General features: G+C 39.6%; 1 protein-coding gene across 1 annotated transcript in view; it reads right to left on the minus strand.

Annotated features, from left to right (window-relative positions):
* ADGRV1 (adhesion G protein-coupled receptor V1) overlaps positions 1-21,301 on the minus strand; it is a 549,981-nt gene that overhangs the window by 75,970 nt on the left and 452,710 nt on the right. The window lies entirely within an intron of this gene.

Raw genomic sequence — 21,301 nt, forward strand, 5'->3', positions numbered from 1 at the left:
CTGAGCAGAGAGGATGAGGCAGGACTCGAAGCCAGGACCTGAGGATCATGACCTGAACCGAAGGCAGACACTTAACTGACTGAGCCACCCAGGTGCTCCTAACCCGACATTTTAAAACAGAAATGATACAAATACTAGTTTGTGTATCATGGCAAAGGATATACTCATCTCTCTCTCTCTCTGTCTCTCTCTGTCTCTCTCATTTTAACAGAAAAGACACCAAACTTTATAGCTAACATTAGAGCAAAGATGAAGTGATGGGTTTGCTATCACCAACACTGAGTTTAGTCTACCCATTGTTTCTCATGCCATTTATTTCAGTAGTTTTCTGGACAGATTTCTTCAGGGCCAAGGACTTCATTACCCTTGTCTTTTGTCATTGACATGTGCATTATAGAATAATAACCTTAAAAAGGGGATTTTAACATTGAAATCACAAGCTATATAAGATTTGGAAAGTGAATCAGATCGTAGTAGCTACAAATAAGCACATTTCAAGCTGTTGAAAGACATCAGGATGGACCACACTACTGACAACTCTTAGGACAGACCTCAAGGTCCCTATACACCCACCATTACCACTTACTGGCTGGAATCTACATGTACTCTGGAAATTAGAAGAATCAAATAACCCAACCTTAGCAATTTAAAGCTTTTATTTTGAAACATTCTCGACCTTTTAGAAGAGCCGCCAGTACAGTTTGACCACACAGGTTTGTTTTCTTACCGAACCACTTTAAAGTTGCCAACTGAATCCTGCATCACTCTCTGAATACTCCATGTTTTAATATATTTTTTAAGGTGACATTTTAAAGTTTGTTATTATGATTAGTAGTAGTAATCTCTACACCAAATATGTAGCTTGAACTCAGAATCCCCAGATCAAGAGTCAGACACTTAACTGACTGAGCCACCTGGGTGCCCTTCCTCTCTGAAAACATTAATGTATATTTTCTACAAAGACGTTCTCCTACATCAACACAATGGGACCACCAAATCAGGAAATTAATGCTGATCTATTACTGCCATCCTCCGATCCCACTCAAGATTTGTCCATTGTTTCCATCACCTCCTTTGTAGCAGAAAGGTCTGGCTGACATGCTTCTACACTCTCCTTTAATGCCAAGCACTGTACCTCTGTGTACTTGAATTTTAAGACTGATACTTTTGAAGACTACTGGTCAGTTTTTCCTGTAGAGAGTCCTTAAATTTGAGTTCATCTGATGTATTCCTGTGATTCAGATTATAAACTTTGGCAGAACTCACAGAAGGAAGGCTGGGCTCTTTTTATAGCATTTCGTTGGGTAGCACAAAAATTCGATTAGTCCCATGACTTGGGCGACTCATTCAGGTCACTTGATTAAGGTAGTGGCTGCATACGTCTCCACTGTGAAGTTAGTCTGTTTTCCTTTTTGATTATTAAGTATTCATATGGGATTACTTTGAAACTGGATAAATACCTCTTTCTTTATTGAATGTTTAATTTACTCATTTATTTATTTTTTAAAACATGGACTCATATGTACTTAATGGGTTACTGTCCATTATTTTCATGTTGATGTCCCAAATTATCCTAAATCTGACTAATGGGAGCCCCGGCAAGATGGTTTCTGAGCCTTTTGTTATGTCCTCATCATTCTGAAAGTACTTCCTTGATTTCTGGTCCAACAAGATGTTTCTTTCTTTCTTTCTTTTTTTAAAGACTTTATTTTATTTATTTATTTATTTGGCAGGTCACAAGTAGGCAGAGAAGCAGGCAGAGAGAGAGGAGGAACCAGTCTCCCCGCTGGGCAGAGAGCCCGATGTGGGGCTCAATCCCAGGACCCTGGGATCGTGACCTGAGCCAAAGGCAGAGGCTTTAACCCACTGAGCCACCCAGGTGCCCCAATGGTCCAACAAGATGTTTCAAACTCCTCTTGTACCTTCCCTGATCCAGTTCTGGCTTCTTTTGGGGGAGAATGGCATTTAGAAACCAAGACTGGGTGCTAGGTATGCTCATAATTATTGGAGTGTTTCTGCCCCTAAACCTTCCCAGCAGACAGAGCTAGAGAATATATGGAGGTTCATGTATGAACGCACACACACATCTAGATCTTTACATCTAGATCACTGGATCTATCTCTATATAATGAACATCAGCACCAGTTCACACCAATACATCTAATTTCAATCCAAAACCACAGGGTTAATCCTAATTTTCTTCCTTTTAATTTTCATAAATCTCTTATCTGTTGTTAAGAAATCTATTTCTTGGACACCTGGGTGGCTCAGTGGGTTAAGCCTCTGCCTTTGGCTCAGGTCATGATTTCAGGGTGCTGGGATCAAGGCCCACATCGGGCTCTCTGCTCAGCGGGGAGACTGGTTCCTCCTCTCTCTCAGCCTGCTTCTCTGCCTACTTGTGGCCTCTCTCTATCTGTCAAATAAATAAATAAAATCTTAAAAAAAAAAAAGAAATTTATATCTCACTATTCTTAATATATTTACCTATTCGATCAACTGCCCTATTTGATTGTGACCAGTCTCCTGGTCAGAATCACAATCCCCTCCCTTGCACACGTGGGTTCTGACACCTCATGTGGGGCTGTACCTCCCCCATAGATGTCCCCCTTGCAATGAATGAGATTCCTGCATTCCATTCTTTAACACCTTTCTGCAGATGGTAACTGTGAGGATGGTTTTAGGATGGGATTCTTTGGGGAGGGAAGGGAAAGGAAAAGCACTAGAAGAGAAAGGAGGGAAAGGGAATGGGGTAGGGAGGGTGGAATAGGGAAACTGAGCATTCTTTCTTTTTTGAGGAGAAAAAAGGGTTTAAGAGGACACTATGCTGCTATCTTCCCAAAATAGGTCCTTCATAAAGAATATAGAATTGTCTGAGTTATTATTATAACTTCACAGAGAAAATAAGAATAAGACACAATCTGGAACACCTGGGTGGCCTAGGCAGTTAAATGCCTTCATCTCAGGTCATGATCCTGGGGTCCTGGGATGGAGCCCCACGTTGGGCTCCCTGCCCTCTTTCTCTGCCTACTGCTCCCCTGCTTGTGCTCGCTCTCCCTCTCTCTGTCAAATAAATAAATAAAATATAGTTTTTAAAAAAAAGACATAGTTTATACAGATGAACAATTCCTTTGTCATTAATGCCTTGCAGCAGAACAGGAAAGAATATATTAAGATTTATTTAAATTTTAGAAAAATTTATTTTTGTTTAATGAAATCATACAATTTGATGAAAGGCCAGAGGCTCATTTTTACTTATGACAAGATACCCTAATATTTAGGAAACTTCCTATGCTATGCTCATTAAATTTTTTAAAGATTAGATATCAAGTCTGGCAGTTGCATTCTTTGTTCCCACTGTGTAAGTACAAAATTCTATTTATGGCTCTGTGCAGAGTACAAAAGGACATGCGTATTTTGCATGAACAACTAGGAACCTGATTTTCAAAATTTGGCCTGCATGTTCCTCTAATGTGCCTAGAGCCAAACAAGTGCCGTGTGCTGACAAAGCTCAGCGGGAGAGCCAAGAGAGCATACTGGGACTGACTAGAAACACCCATGGCCTAGGTTTCTCTGGAACTCCGCAGAAAAGCGTGGTAGCTTGGCACCCCAGAGCAGAAACTCTGCAAGGAAGAAAGCCAGTCATAAATAACTCAGTATACTGAACAACAGATCCCAGGCTGATTTCCCAGCAGTACAACAATGATGAGTACACGATTTCAGATAGAAGAAACATATCCAGAGACAAATGCAGATTTTGTGGGCCTGAAGTTTGTAAAACTTGCAGAGGCTACTTTAAAAAATAAGAATTGCCACAGCAAAATTAGGTATCGAATCTTAGAGGGGATTTATGCAAGGGAGAGGCCCTAAAACTTAAACTTCATCCGTTTTATGGCTAATCCGCCACTGAGCAGGTACCTTTATCCTCTTTGGGGCGTAGAGTAACTACCACATGAGAAGGGCTGTTCCGGAGTGGGGGGTGGTGATGAAGGGGGAGGGGCGTGTAGTTGTTTAACAGCTACTGTGATTTCTATTCGGCACAATGAAAATTAATGCTACGCTTAATGAAAATCATATCAGTTTCCTAGAGGTCAAGTCCCATGTTGGGCATGGAGCCTACTTAAAAATAAATAAATAAGAGGTGCCTGGGTGGCTCAGTAGGTTAAGCCTCTGCCTACAGCTCAGAACACGATCCCAGTGGGATGGAGCGCCACCTCGGGCTCTCTGCTCAGCAGGGAGCCTGCTCCCTCCCCCCACCCCTTGCCTCTCTGCCTACTTGTGATCTCCGTCTGTCAGATAAATAAATAAAATCTTTTAATAAATAAATAAAATGTATCCAAATGTTTCATATTTCACAATAAAATCTTTTTAAATTTTGTCATTCACTTTTCATATTTCATAATATCCTTTTTAACGAAGCTCCTCTTTTTTTTTTCATGACTTTGCCTTTTATGGCCAAATTGCCTTATGGCCTATTAATTATGCAGTGAAAATGTTTGCAGTGAAAATGCTTGCTCCTGTATACACACACGATGGAATATTACTCAGCTTCAAAAAAGGAATGACATTCTGACATGTGCTACAACATGGATGAATGTTGAAAACATTATCTTTTTTTTTTCCTTAAATATTTTATTTATTTATTTGACAGAAATCACAAGTAGGCAGAGAGGCAGGCAGAGAGAGAGGAGGAAGCAGGCTCCCCGTGGAACAGAGAGCCTGATGTGGGGCTTGATCCCAGGACCCCGGGATCATGACCTGAGCTGAAGGCAGAGGCTTAACCCACTGAGCCACCCAGACACCCTGAAAATATTATCTTAAAATGAGCTAGACACAAAAGGACAAATACTGTATGATTGCACTTTTATGAGGTGCCTCAAGTAGGCAAATTCATCCAGACAAAAAGTAGAAGAGAGGTCACCAGGGCGAGGAGAAATGGGGAATAGGAAGTTTGTTTATTGGGTACAGAGTTTATGTTTGAGTTGATGAAAAACTTCTCACAATGAACAGATGGACTGATGATTGCACAACATTGTGGATGTACTTTTTGCCACTGGATTATAAACTTGAAAATGGTTAAAATGGTAAATTTTGTGTTATGTATATTTTACTACAATTTTTTTTTTTTTTTAAATAAAGGCCATGTTTAAAAAGGCAGGCTTGTGTTAAGATGAAGTTCTATGACAGAGAGGAAAAAAAAATCAAATTCTCAAAGTACTTAATTTAAACACTTAAATTAGCAAAGAGTCATTAATGTAGTAGACAAAGTAGTCTGAAAAGTCTTTTAGTAAAAGAAATTACTTGGGGAAAGGAAAAAACATCAGCAAGTGGATGTGTCATTTGGTTCCGCTATCATTAAGAAAGTCTACTTACGGGATTTTGCAGATTCCATTGAGAATACATAAAATCTTTTTATTTTTTAGTGGAAAATATGATTTCAATGAATTTAATTGCCATTTTTAAAGAAAGTACGGTGCTGTATTATTTCTTCTCTTTGTAATTGCAGCCCTGACTTTATTGCTATGCCCCAGTGACAACAATAGTGGCTTTATTATGGAAATCACACCTCATTTACATGAGGCTGAAATTTATTCTGTGTTTACAATCTTCTAAAGTACTTGTTTTAATTTTACCTCACTGACCTTCTGATTCTAACAATTTGGATGTGCTACTAAAACAAATTCATCAATGTAAAACAAGGAACACAGCTGTGAAATAATGCGTAGATTCAAGATATTTATGGGGCTATTTCCAACAACAGGCATGTATTATTTTTAAACGAAGGTAATTGAAAAAAAAGGTATCAGAAGGCCTTACTTCTAAATTATGGGCCATTATTCTGAAATTAACAGATACCTGGAGGCAAACAGTTTCATGAATCTGACCCATTTCTTGGTGAGAATATATAAATTGTGTGCTTAAGCTTCCTCAACAAGGGTTAACATTAACCCCACAATGCGAGTCACACACTAGTGTTCTCAGCAAATAAACCTAAAGTGACAGAGGAACACAACAGGACATAGATTCCACAGAACTGCCAAATCAGCATGAGGATACTATAGGTGGAAGAGATAACAAATCTACGAACATTTATAAATATATCTGGAGAGAGGAGACACAGGACTCAGAATAGGTTCCCCGTTCTCCAGATGGGTTTTAAGAGCTCTCAAACGTTTGTTGCAACAGGCTAGATTTTGTACATCTCTGCTCTCTGCTATGTACCAGGTTCTTCACTTTATTTTGCCATCCTTACTAAATTTAATCTCCATAGTCACTAGCGCTCACTAAAGAGCACTTTAGGGACAACAATGTCCAAATGTGCACCTCCATCTCTCCTGAGCTCTAGAGCTCCAGGCTTGAAGATCCTCAAAGCATCTCAGACTCAGTCCATCCAAAGCTGAATTTAGTATCCCTCCTCTTAAACTCTCTTCATTCTGAGTCCTATTAGCCTACTAGTACCCCCATTCCCAGAGACTGGCCCCGTGCCTCCTTGCCCCTCATATGCCACACCACATGGGGGAATGTAGGGAGAGAGCATACACAGAAAGCAATCGGCACAGAGCCCGGCACAAAGCACATGTTCGATAAGACTTACTACTAGCATCTTCATTCCCATGACTGTCATGCCTTTAGTCAAGTTCAGGAAATAGTGCATGGCTCTACACAGTGTCTTCCTGTATATTTAAAGACCCCAAAATCACGTAACAAAAAAAGTTGAACTTTTTTTGAACCCGAATTTCTCAAACCCATTGAGCTCTAGGACCCTCCTGTTTACCTGACGGAGCCTGAAGATTACTCTTGGAGGACAGTTGCTTTCAGACGGCAGACTGTAAATTCCACCACATCCAAACCATCACTGAAAGCTTCCTGACCAGCGTATTTAAACTGGACCTCTCAGTGTCTTCTATCCGCCCCCCTCCTCCCCCGGAGCCCTTCCTCCCTCCTCTCCTCCCTTTGCTATTCTAACCCATCCCACCCCGCTTAAAAATGCTGGCAATGAGTCTCCCCAATGCATTGTGACTCACAACTGTAAATTTCTACTCTGGAAGGTAATTTAAGTAGCCCATAGGACATCTGAGACATAAAGTGGGTACAGTAAACATCACCGATAGTAGAGGCCCACCCCCACCCCTTTCTGGCATGGATATAGCCTGACCCTTACTGAGATATGAAAGAAGCAAGCCTAATTGGGAAGGATGTGCTCAGGTGAAAACTTGGATCTTCAGGCAAGAGAAGAGAGCTGATCAATACTGGCCTAGAGTTTATTTTCCAGGGGTAAAGAGAAGGGATGTGAACAAATTTTCAGAGGAGTCTCAAGGTCTGCTGAGAACCTAAACGGTGGAACTCCGTCAACAGCTGACTTAGGGCTTTCCTGGATGCTAAAGGACAGTCCAGTGTCAGGCCTACTTCGAGTGTGATTTATTGGGAATGAAAAAAATAAAAATAGTAAAAGCCTAGAATTATGGTCTCGCTTTGCAAAAGCTATATATAATTTTCAATTTGCAGACTATAATTTTGAATCTAAGGAGAATAATCAAGTTAGATGAGACATACCCACATGGACCTTGCACAAACTGTTATTAGAGTAATTCCATTTGAACCATGTACTTCAAAGTTGCTAGATAATATCCTACTGAGGGGAGTCAAATAGGTCTGTGATACTCAAGGAAAAGGTTAAATCGTTTGTTTTCTTCTTGTGAGGAAAATGTCTCGGAACTATGGGAAGAATTATCATTTGGGTTCACAGCCAACATAATAATTTTTAACATACTTCATTATTATTTTACAAAATGACATTATGACAAAAGTTTTTTAGGAGACCTTAAACAAGCATGAGGCCAGCCAGCTAACAACCAAGGATTGGCTTAACCTAGTTTTCTGACTATATTACCAGTTACTCAGCCGTTAAAGAGTTCAAAACACTCATCTCCAGGCATGCTCAGGCACCAAACAGCAATTTCCAACACACTTAGCTTTTATAATACTATGAAAATATACAATGCATCTTTCAACCTGCCTACATCTATATTTTGAATCTTACTATATGGCCTCATAATTTTTGGAAATTAGGTTACTATGTATTTGGCCATGAATAGCTAGTTATGTTTTATAGATGGTTTGATAGGACATCACATGGCAGTCATTAAGATTTAACAGGCTCAAATTCAACGCTGAAGTCTTGAGTCAATTCTGACACAATGTCTCATAAAAATAAATACTAAAGATGTGTTCAAGAAAATATTTTTACAGTGTGTTAAATATGTCGGTTCTAGAGCTATTTTCTGGTAGACCCTCAACCTGGATAAATGCCAGCTGACCTCACACTTATTTCTTTTAATTCGGTTCTCTGGTTATTATATTGTAAAACTGGAACAGAAATTTAAATTTTTATTTTCTTTTTATTTCTCTTGCCATGTCATTACTCTAAAAAGTGTACTTGAGTTAATCTTTTCATTCTTTGTCAATATGATTAATTTCATTTTTTCTCCCTATAGCTGTAAGATTATCAGGGCATTATCTGGTCTTTTAAATAATGTAATATATTTCATAAAAGCTTTGGGGATATTATTCTGTTGTTAAATAGCTATGACTGTAAACCAAGAAAACTAACACCAAACCCACCAGACAGAGCTGTTTTCGGGAATATACAATAATAACAGACCATAAAGTGGTATGATATCTATGTAATACACAGGTTTGTCAGCGTTCATTTAAGCAATGGTATAGTACCCAAAGGTGTGGCTGGGAGTTTTACCCATATGGAAGTAAACCAGTATCTTACTACTCATTCTTACCAAACAACCTTAGTCCAAGCCCTTACATAGAAAAAAAAGGGGAACTACCATGTTAAGAAAGGCAATTCCCAGAATAAATACCATGTGTATCATTTTTGCAGGAGACTGTCCAAAAAAACAGTAATACCTATACTGACAATATTTATATATTAGTGATCAAAGTAATTTGATCAAAGTGATTTTTACCCAATGATATACCATTAAAGTGTTTGTATATTTATTTGTCTGTCAATGTCATATGTAGACCTTAAAATTTGTGAGATCTTAATTCTAGCTTTTTTTCTCTTTTTATCCTCTTTTACCTGGAATTCAAATTGCTACTGGTTACAGTGGTTCACAGGTGTCAGATATTAGTGGCAACTATAAGTTAGATACTACCACTCTAATTAAAACTATGTTTCCACTTCTTTTCCTAAGAGTGAGATCATTGGATAAAGAAGATGTGAAGTGTGTATATATACATGCACACATACATACACACAATGGAATATTACATAGCCATAAAAAGGATGAGATCTTGCCATTTGCAACAATACAGATGGACCTAGAGGGTAGTATGCTAAGTGAAATAAGTCAGGCTGGGAAAGACATAGGATTTAATTTATATTTAGGAGTCTAAAAAACAAATCAATGAATAAGCATACAAATAAAAGCAAAATCAGACCTATAAATACTGAGAACTAATGGTTGCCAGAAGGGAGGGATGTGGGAGGGTGTGCAGAATGGGTGGAGGGAAATGGGAAGTACAGACTTCCACTTTATGGGATGAATAAGTCATGGGAATAAAAGGCACAGCATAATGTATACAGATGCTGAATCACTATACTGTGCACCTGGAACTAATGTAACATTGTGTGGAACATACTCAAATAAAAAATAAAAAAAAAATTAAATTTATCTTCCTTAGGGGGGAAAAAAAAGAATGAAATAAAATTGGAATCTTATTTAATTTTAGATACCACTGCTTGGCATTAGTAGATCAGACGAACGAGCAGCCATATAATTTTTTTAGGTCACTGGGCTTCCCAAGCCCTCAAAAGGAGACATTTTTATTATTTGATTTCATCTTTTTTTTTTTTTTACATTTTTTTGATTCCATATTTATAGGCTAGACAGATCTTGCTACTTTTTTATTTGTTTCTATCCATTTAAAAAAAAAAACCAGGTAGAGTTTATCCTGTTAACAGTGTTTGTGAACACATTTGTAAAAAAAAAAATATATTTTTTTCCTTGTTGGTAAAGTAGCTTTACTATAACCACAGATTGAGTGTTTATTTGCAAATACTCTGGCATTAGGGAAGAAACTGATGAAGAGAGAGAAAACACCACACTTCTTAGAGATTGTATAATTAAATGAGTGTAAGGATCAAAAATTGTTCATTTCTATTACTTGTCAATTTATAACCACACCGACTGACATTATCTTTATAGAACTGTACAACAGGGGTTTAAACTGCTTTTCAACTCCCTCAGTCTTTCCTATAATCCAATTTTGACTTCTTTCTGGAGGTTGATGCATCCTAATTATAAATCACATCATTTGCTTTCCTGAATGTTACTGATAATAAATTTTATAATTTGCTTCTGTCAAATTCAATTAAAAGAAAAAGATCTGTTTTGAATATGGGCCCTTGGAAAATTACATTTTTTTAAAAAAGCATGCACTGAGGTTGACTGAGTGTGATTTATTCATATAAAAAATGCAGAACTGCAGCTCTGAGCCTGGACTCAGGAGTCAGATTACTTGAAGGCCATTTCCTAGCCGTGTGACCTTGGTTAGTTACTTCACTGCTCTGAGACACATGTTCCTCCTCTGTAAAATGACCTCCCAAATAACTTTCTCTGTATCCAGTGAGGATTTAATGGTTGAAATGCAGAACACTTAGATATTGGCCATTGCTTGTTATTCAAGAATTATGTTTTAGCAAACATCAAAAATGTATGAGATATTCTGAAAAACAGCATGGAATTTCCTCAAAAAGTTGAAAACAGAGCTACCCTATGACCCAGCAATTGCACTACTGGGTATTTACCCTAAAGATACAAATGTAGTGATCCAAAGGAGCATGTGCACCTGAATGTTTATAGCAGCAATGTCCACAATAGCCAAACTATGGAAAGAACCTAGATGTCCATCAACAGATGAATGGATAAAGAAGATGTGGTATATATACACAATGGAATACTATGCAGCCATCAAAAGAAACAAAATCTTGCCATTTGCGACAACATGGATGGAACTAGAGCGTATCATGCTTAGTGAAATAAGTCAAGCAGAGAAAGATAATTATCATATGATCTCCCTGATATGAGGAATTTAAGAGGCAATGTGGGGGGTTTGGGGGGGTAGGGAAGGAAAAAATGAAACAAGGTGGGATCAGGAAGGAGACAAACCTTAAGAGACTCTTAATGTCTCAAAACAAACTGAGGGTGGCGGGGGGAGGGTAGGGAGAGGGTGTTGGGTTATGGACATTGGAGAGGGTATGTGCTATGGTGAGTGCTGTGAAGAGTGTAAGCATGATGATTCACAGACCTGTACCCCGAGACTAATAATATCTTACATGTTAATAAAAAATAAAAAAAAATAAAATAAAGTATGAGATAAAATGTGACAGGTAAGAGGATGAATTAGATATAGATATTCTTTCAAATACTATACACACACACACACACACACACACACAGTATAATAAAAGGTAGAAGATACATATTAGAAGAGAGAGACAAAGTTAAATAAAAACCCAGGGAAAGCTTCAGTTACCCACCTTTGATAGTTACCACCAAAGTCTTTGAAAGGGATAAGAAATTTTAGGTGGGATTTGAAGCTGAGCTCTCTTTGAACATGTAAATATTGAGATTAAGGTAGTGGATATAGCTAAAAGAGGCAAAAAAGGCAAATGCATGAATTAGGGTAAATTAGTCCTTTTGATTGGAATTAAAGGTCAGTGAAGGTGCTTAATGAAAAAAATGTTTGTAACACTGGGTCATGAGGCATCGTGTGGTCTAGGTTCAGCAAAAACAGAGTTATATTATAGGAAATGAAAGTCACTTAAAATTTCTGAGAAAGAGGTGTGGCCTTATCTACAGCAAACTTCATCTCCTAGGAAAGTAAGAGATTGGCAGAGAGAATGCTGTTCCTAAGGGCACTGGTTAGGCAACGACCGCTGTGGTCAGAAAGGGAGATAATGAGGGCCTGAGGTAAGGGAAGGGCAGATGAGAGGCCCCCACAAGGGAAAGAATGGAATGGACACAGAATATTTCAGACTTAGGATCTACAGTTATACCCCTCAATTAGAAAACAATGAGAAACTTTAAAAAAATTATACAAGTATTAGGACTTGATCACTGAAGACTCTAATTCAATAAGTCTGCAGGGAGACTCATTAAACCATAAGTTTTTTTTTTTTAAAAAAGGCTTATTTATTTGAAGAAGAGAGAGAGTGTGAGGTGGGGAGAGGGAGGGAGAGAGGGGCAGAGGGAGGGAATTTCCAGCAGATTCCCAGCTGGGTGTGGAGCCCAACGTGGGGTTTGATCTCATGACACTGAGATTATGACTTGAGCTGGGATCAGGGGTTGGACACTTAACTGATTGAGCCACGCAGGCACCCCTTATTAAGCCATAATTTTTGAAAGTCTCTCTCTCTCTCTCCTTTTTCTAAATCGCCCTATACCCAAATTGGGGCTTGAACTCACAATCCCAAATTCAAGAGTCACATGCTCTACTGACTGACTCAGTAGACTGACTCAGCCGCACCACTCTGAAAGTCTGATTTTGATGATCAGTCAGATTTGACAGCTACTGACCCAAAAGTCTATGACTGGAGTTAAAGAAATTACACTGACTTCAGGTTAGGAAAATCAGAAAAGGATTAAAAGGAAGAAAAAAAAGGAAGAAGGAGAAAGAAAATCAGAAAAGGATTAAAAGGAAGAAAAAAAAGGAAGAAGGAGAAAGAATAAGAAAAAAAAGGAAGAAGGAGAAAGAATAAGAGAGAGAGAGATCAGAGTCGTTGGGGCAGACAGAAGAGCAAAACTGAAGAAAATGTTTCTATTTCTTGAAGACAAGAAATTATTCTCAAGGAGAGGACAGGCAGGGAAGAAAATGGGAAGAAAAGTTGGGCTCAAGCTGACAGATTTGAAAATTACCACTATGATAATGAAAAAGGCAAAGGCAATCCCTGGAAAACATATACACCCCAGAGTTCTGAGACACAAGATTTACCAGGGGGGGGGAAAAAAGAGAGTATCATAAAAACCAAAGGAGATGGCACTCTTCAGGGAAGGGTAGTTTTCAGTACTGATGTATGCATAAGTGTAAGGATAAGGACATTAGAGGAGAGGTCAGCAGCTTTGTTGTCCAAGGTTACAGGTGATGAATGAAAGACAATAAGCAAGATACTGTCGAGGCTTAGCAGTGAACTGAGGGTGAAGAGTACAGGTAGTATTGTTCAAGTTGGTCAGTGGGGCACATGGATGCTCAGTCAGGTAAGCATCGGACTCTTGATTTGGCTCAAGTCATGATCTCAGGGTCATGGGATTGAGTCCTGCGTCTGCTCCACAGTGGGCATCCAGGAGCCTGCTCGAGATTCTCTGCCCCTCCCTAACTCTTAAAAAGAAGAAGAAGAAGAAGCAGCAGCAGCAGCAGCAGCAGCAGCAGCTGTTTGGTACAGGAGAGAGGCAGGAAGTAACTTGATAAGGCATTATGAGTAAGTTCTTTTAAGACAGTGGAAGTGATGCTTGTTTTTAGATGAAGAGGAAAGACCTAGAGTCGAGAGAGAGAGAGAGAGAGAGGGATTTAAGGTGTAAGGCAACTGTGGGAAAATTTAATGAAGCAAGTGCCAAGAAAAGGGAAAACAGAAGAAGGGCACAATTGGGAGGGTTGGCTTTGGTGAAAATGAGTTATTTACTGCCTTATCTAAAATGGCAGGAAAGGGGACGCCTGGGTGGCTCAGTTGGTTAAGCAGCTGCCTTCGGCTCAGTTCATGATCCCAGCGTCCTGGGATCGAGTCCCACATCGGGCTCCTTGCTCGGCAGGGAGCCTGCTTCTCCCTCTGCCTCTGCCTGCCTCTCTGTCTGCCTGTGCTCACTCTCTCTCCTTCTCTCTCTGACAAATAAATAAATAAAATCTTTAAAAAAAATAAAATAAAATGGCAGGAAAGTGGCAAAGAAGGGAGACAACAAAGATAAATGATCAGATAAAAATAAGGGCAGGTGACTGAGACAACATCATGTTGTCTATGCTTTGGAGAGAGAGTGAGACTAGACAGTAACAGGCGCAAAACTTAAGGGCTCTGTTCCAAAGATTACTTAAGGGAAATGAGTCAATCAGAGAAGGACAATTATCATATGATCTCTCTGATATGAGGAATTTGAGAGGTAGGGTGGGGGGATGTTGTGGGGGGTAGGGGGGGAAATGAAACAAGATGGGACTGGGGAGGGAGACAAACCATAAGAGACTCTTAATCTCAGGAAACAAATGGAGGGTTGCTGGGGGGTGGGAAGGGGGGAGGGATAGGGTGACTGGGTTAGGGACATTGGGGAGGGTATGTGCTATGATGAGTGCTGTGAATTGTTTAAGACTGATGATTCACAGACCTGTAGCCCTGAAGCAAAGAATACATTATATATTTTTTTAAAAAGTGTGGGGGGGATGCCTGGGTGGTTCAGGTGGTTAAGTGACTGCCTTCAGCTCAGGTCATGATTCCAGGGTCCTGGGATCAAGCCCCCTGTGGGGCTCCCTGCTCAGCGGGGAGCCTGCTTCTCCCTCTCCCTCTACCACTCCCCCTGCTTGTGCTCTCCTGCTCTCTCTGTCAAATAAATAAAATCTTAAGAAAAGGAAAAAAAAAGAATCAATGAAAGATAATCCAAAGGATTTTTGAGAAGCAGAGGTGGCTCAGTTAAGGTTACTTAGAATAAACTACTATCCATTACAGTATAGACTAATTGGTTAATAAAAGGAAGAGAACCGCGCAGCACAGACTAGACTGGTGATTGACGAAGTCACTTAAGGAGGGAGCCAAGTTGGTGAAGAAATCAAAAGAACTAGTGAAAATATTCTTAGACTGTCCCATAACAGGGTCAAAGGAAAGGAGGTCAGAGTGAGAATAAAGAACAAGGAGTAAGGAACAGAGACAGACAGACAGAGGTTGTGTTCAGAGAGTTGTGGAGAGGGAAACTGATCTAGGAAGGGAGGCTAGCCTGAGAAATGGGAACCACAGGAACATGAATAAGGAAAGGGTGGTGAAAGCAAGAAGCATAGATTTAAAAATAGGCAAAATCATTACCCAGGGACATTGTAACCTTACGGAAGGGAGCACAAATATTTTTGACATCCTATTAATTGGAAGGAGTGGCCTCTTGGAACTGGTTGTAAGGAAAGTGATCTTTTATGAGGCAGGCCATTTCACTTATGATAAGGTAACTGAAAGAGTACTTTTGTGAAAGGATCAGACCAAGTTTGTTACTGCCTTTTGGCCCAAAGAAACTCAAACTTCACTTTTGATATGGTGATGGCGTACTTTTCTTCTGAAAGGAAACAACTTATAAAGATGTCATTTTCAACTTCCCGAGTTTTATACTATGTAAACTATTAAGTGGCATTATGATCACAGTGCCAAGTATACATTTTTAAAGAAACTATGATGCAATTGCTAATTCCCCAGGTTACGCATCACCACTTCCTGTTTCCCTTAATTCTAGCAATCTTATTTTCTTTTGTTTCTGGATCTTCTCTTTACACTTGATCTTAGCCAAAAGGCCGAGAAGCGATCTGGATCTTCTCTTTAATAGAGTAGCAAGTGATTAATGTGTGATCAAGCAATTACTTTGTAACTATATATATTTTAAAGAATTGTATAGGCATTGAATCATAAATTGGAGCTCCCTCTAAATAATGAGCATGGCAATAAATGGTAAACAAAAAAGCTGCAAATTGAGATTGGAATTTATACTGAAGAAACTGGGATTTGGCTGACTAGAAAAAGTCGTGGTCTGTTACAGGATCACCACAATGACACTGAATAAGGTGGCTCATAGAGCATAACGTTTTCAATGCTGTAAATAATACAAGATAAAATAGCATTGAAAAACTGATTTTTATACTCTCTGGTAGAGTTTTATATACATTCTTTAGCAACAGTCTGAATACAAATTTGAGAGAGACACATTAAAAAAAATCAGAAATTTTATTTTCATCAGTCAACAGCTGAATGGAAGATTTCAGTCATCCATTTAAAAAAGAAATGAATGTGCTCTTAGATCAAAGCAAAACATGAATAACTGTTTTATGTAGCTTTCAAAGTGGAAGGAAGAAATGCCTCATTGGTAATTTCTCCAGGATAAATAAAGAAGGATCAGTGGGCGGGGAAGGGAAGTCCTTTAGAAGAATGGAGAATGCCAGGAAAATTAAAATTTCAACTTTTTATTACTTTACAGAAAAACTGCCAAGGAAATTCAGCCTATGCACATAAGTTACAAGCAACTGGGAAAGTTTCATTGATTCTCTGGGCCAAACTGAGGCACGGCAATGGTATGCATACTTCAGTAGTAGATGCCAACCACACTGAAGGTCAAAGAGTTCACAATACACCTAAGCAACAATGCCACTGTGATGCTCGTAGACACTGACCATATGTATACCATACTGACCATATCTTCTACTAACACCCAACTGAAACTTACTCATGATGGGCATCAAGATGGGAAGTAATTTTGATTCCATTCCCTCTCTTCCCTGACCACCATAACTGATGAAGTCAGCAAGTAAGAATGAATTCAGTTGTGTTGTCTAGGTCTGGATTTATAGAAATCATCGCACTTTTAGGCAACAACACAAGTTCATTATGGCTGCAGTACAGAGAGTTTATGTGGGGAAGTAGTGGCATTCTCTTTTCATCCTACAGTCTAGAGATTGCTACTGAATGATTTTAAGGTGATCAGTTTCACTTTTTAGGTGGTTCAGTGTAGAATGGAGACAGACAAGAATTGCGAATATCAGTCTGAAGACAATTGCAACTGTCTAGGTATAAGATGATGGGGGATGGGGCGCCTGGGTGGCTCAGTGGGTTAAAGCCTCTGCCTTCGGCTCAGGTCATGATCGCAGGGTCCTGGGATAGAGCCCCCCATCGGGCTCTCTGCTCAGCAGGGAGTCTGCTTCCTCCTCTCTCTCTGCCTGCCTCTCTGCCTACTTGTGATCTTTGTCAAATAAATAAATAAAATCTTAAAAAAAAACCGTAAAAAAAAAAAGATGATGGGGGAAATAACTGAGGCACTCTGGACTGAACTATGTCCCTCCAAAAGTCGTATGTTGAAGTCCTAACCCTCAATATAATGGTATTTGGAGATGGGGACTTAAAGGGTAATTAAGTCATGAAGGTGGAACCCTTGTGATGGGATTAGAGTGCTTATAGAGATTTTACTTTATTTATTTATTTGACAGACAGAGATCACAAGTAGGCAAAGAGGCAGGCAGAGAGAAAGGGAAGAAGGCTCCCGGCTGAGCAGAGAGCCCAGGACCCTGAGATCATGACTCGAGCTGAAGGCAGAGGCTTAACCCACTGAGCCACCCAGGTGCCCCAGGATTAGAGTGCTTATAAAAGAGACAGGAGGGAACTATCTTTCTTTCATGAGAGGACACAGCAAGAAGATGGCCATAGCAACCTATGAAGAGGGCTTTCGTTAGGAGCTAAACAGGCCAGCATCCAGCCTGTGGTACTTTTCAGACTCTCGAACTGTGCGGAATAAATTTCCATTGTTTAAACCACCCAGTCAATGGTATTTTGTTATGGCAGCCCAAACTGACTACTATACCAGGCATAATCATGAAGAAAAAAAAAAAAAAAAAAGGAAGGCATCTTTGAGAGATATTTAGGAACCATACAGGACACAGGAGTTACATATCTGACTGTATTCCATGTCAATTACATATTGGGAGAGTTGATATGGTAATAAAAATACCAACATATACTGAGTGCTTAGTATGTTTCAGAGAGTGTACTAAACGTTCTATATGAATCAACACTGAATCCTTCTAAGAGCTCTAAAAAGTTTATTATCATTATTATGTCTGCACTACATGAGAATAGTGAGGACAACTAGCTGTGTTTTAGTACCAGCTGGAGAGCGGGCGGTCTTTCTCGGAAATGAGAAATTGAAGGAATAATTTACCAGACCTGATGGCTTCAAATTCTTTCTGGGAAATGGAGTCTAATAATTACTTTTATGGAATCAGTATTTTCTAGGTTTAGTTTAATGTTTACACGTTATTTTTCTCAATGAAAGTTTTTTTTTTTTTAAAGATTTTTATTTATTTGAGAGAGAGAACATGGAAGAGTGAGTGAGTGAGCATGAGCATGGGGATTGGGGGAGGACAGGAAGAGAGGGAGAAGCAGGCTTCCCACTGAGCAGGGAGCCCAAAATGGAGCTCAATCCTAGGACCCCAGGATCATGACCTGAGCTGAAGGCAGACACTTAACCAACTGAGCCACCCAGGGGCCCCTCAGTGAAGCTTTTTAAAAAAGTAATCTCTATACCTAATTTTGGCTTGAACCCAAGACCCCAAGATTGAGAGTCATATGCTCTACCAAATGAAACTTCTGATAACAAAACGGCCAGGGTTGGGGGGGAGCCGGAATAATGATTCCTGCTTCAGAGGATTCTTGTAAAAACTGAGATAATATATACAAAATGCTTAGTTCAGTGGCTAGCATATGGTGAGCCCTAATTGTCAGTGGTGCTGAGGGTAATGACCATGACCACCACGACAGAGTTCACACCTGCCACATGTACGTAGGTCAGCCCTTTACTCTTTTTTCCAGTATCTTATCCATACTCATTGATCTCTGCTCACCTAGAAAACAAATGTAAATTGAACAGTTTCATACTGAAATAGCCTCCACAGAGAACTTCCCTTGTCCTTATCAGTATCCAAAGAGACTGGTAAGGTACAAGGAGGTTCAATGAGGTAAAGACATTCAGCAAACTTGAGTTCTAGAAAGATTCAGCTCTGTTACAAATGACCAGTCCCTTTTTTTCTTTGGTTACATGTGTAAATCAGGAGTTGAAACAGAGATTAAGCTTTCTCTCAATTCTACTATTTTATTTTTTTCTTTTCTTTCTTTCTTTTTTTCAAGATTTTATTTATTTATTTAACAAAGAGGGAAAGCAGCAGCGGGAGTAGGAGAGGGAGAAGCAGGCTTCCTGCTCAGCAGGGAGTCCAGTGTGGGATTGGATCACAGAACCCGGGGATCAGGACCTGAGCTGAAGGCAGACGCTTAAGGACTGAGCCATCCAGGAGCCCCTATTTTTTTTTTTTTTTTTTAATTTGAATGTCCTAGGCCTTAGGAAACTGACTTCTGATATTACTGTTCTTAGAGTTTTTAAATGCTGCAGAAAACAAACATTCAGGGACTATACATCATCTTTCAGGTTCAGAGTTTTCTAATTTGAATCTATAAAAAGACTGAGGTCATAGATATAAATCTAAGCCAAGGATGAGCATCTATAAAGTTTCTTTAAATGTTCTGGATTTTCCCTACCACCACTGGCAAAATGTGGGAAGACTGAATTGTACTCACAAAGCTTTTTCAAGCTCAAGAGGAAGAGACTGTTCATTGTCTAGTGAGAAGCTCTGGGGTTTTCCTTAGGTCCCTAGGCATTGTTTTTTCATTTTCTTTTTAGCAGTGGGACTGGGAGTAGACTGCAAACAAGCAGCCTGCTGCCAAGGACATGTGAAACCTGTTATATTGGTCATTCTGGATCCTATTCAAGCACATGCTGTTACTAGGTAAGATTACTTTTACTTCACTTTAGTGGAAGCATCAACTTCACTTTAGGAAACAAAAATCCTACATTTCCCCCCCCGTTTTTATTTATAAACCATGTCTGTTTCTGCAAGCAATAAAATTTGAAGTGACAATGGCATACTTAGAATTTTGATATGAGAATCATAAGGATTCCAGAACCAGAGTGTTTCAGCTATTGATTACTATGTAATAAACCACTACAAAACCTAGTGGCTTAAGATAATTTATGACTTCTCACAGTCCTACAGTCCACGTTGGGCAGTTTTTCTGCTCTGTGTGTGTCTCCTCAGGCTGGAACCTCCAAGAAGTCTTCTCTACTCACGTGTCTGGAATCAGAGCTGGGATGCCTGAAACAACTTGCCAAGCATGTCTATTCACATGGCCACTCCGCATGACTAGCTTGGGGTTCCTAACACCATGGTGGTCTCAGAGTAATTGGACTTGGTGGCGGATTTCCAAGAGAAAGGAAGCTGAAAGTGCTAGTCCTCTTAAAGGCTAGGCCCATTATGGGGCAGCCTCACTCGAATCACGTTATACGAGTCTGAGCAAGTCCAGATTTCAAGGGAGGGGAAAAAAAGACTCCACCGCTTTCTGTGGGGAGAAGCACACATGCAAAGGGAGGGGCCTTCTTTGGAGAACACAGCACAGAGTGTACCGCACTTGCCAGGACTGTTTCCTTTTCTTCTTTTTCCTTTGGATTTCACCGAGTTTGCTGAAACTCTTTTTGAAATTTTCAAAATGTCCAGGGAGAAAAAAGTCACTCAACTTTAGGGTACAAGGGATCATATGTGATATACTCATTATAGCAAGTTTTCCATAATTTCCATAATTTTGATGCAATCTTTGCTTACTTTACTGTTGTTATTCTCTCTCAATATGAGGAAATGGAGCCTCCGAAAAAAAATGGAAGCATTCACCCTCAAATACACTCCCAAGCAGAGAAGTGGTCGGGAGAGCAGTGGAGATTCCACACAACTCAGATTTGTGCTGCCCACAGGTAGCTGGATCAAGCCACCATTACCTTTTTAGATAACATACTGACACATATGTGTGGGCTTTTATAAGAAAGGGATTTGTAATCAGCTACTTCCTCTTTTTATTCAAATTAATTTTCCTTCCCTGATCCATGAATCATTCCTCACATAGGAATTGGATGATGATTCAGAAAGAACCAGTAAATTCTAATGAGCCTAAAAAGAGACACAAGCTTATCATTGCCAGAGATCAAAACCAAACCCTAAAATTATAGGCTTTGTTTAAAATGCTGTTTCAGACACTGAAATCTAGTTCAGGGAACATACCTTTGTCCTGACTCATCCTCCCTGCCCACTTGCCCCACTGAAGGGTGGAGGAGCCCAGTGAATCTCATTAGGAGCCACTGACCTTTGAAAATGTGGTTCACAGCAGTCTGACAGCTAAAGGGCCACAGAAGGCCAGATCACCGCCCCAGACCACACTCAGAAAGGAAGGGGTTGACAGTGGCCATCTTTGGGAGACTATAGCACAAAAGTGCATTTTATTCACGGGAAGCTCCTTCTGTGTCTCTCTCTTTCCCTTAGATTTCACTGAGTTTATCTGAACTCTGAAATTAAAGACTAGCAGAACCAAAACAGTCCCTCAAAATACAGAGGGTAAAGGGAATGGTACTTAGCAGTCATAACCACACACAGCAGTGTTGATAGAAGATTGCTCGTGTTGTCAGACACATCT

The sequence above is a fragment of the Neovison vison genome, chromosome 1 (assembly GCF_020171115.1).
Source record: "Neovison vison isolate M4711 chromosome 1, ASM_NN_V1, whole genome shotgun sequence".
Taxonomy (NCBI): domain Eukaryota; kingdom Metazoa; phylum Chordata; class Mammalia; order Carnivora; family Mustelidae; genus Neogale; species Neogale vison.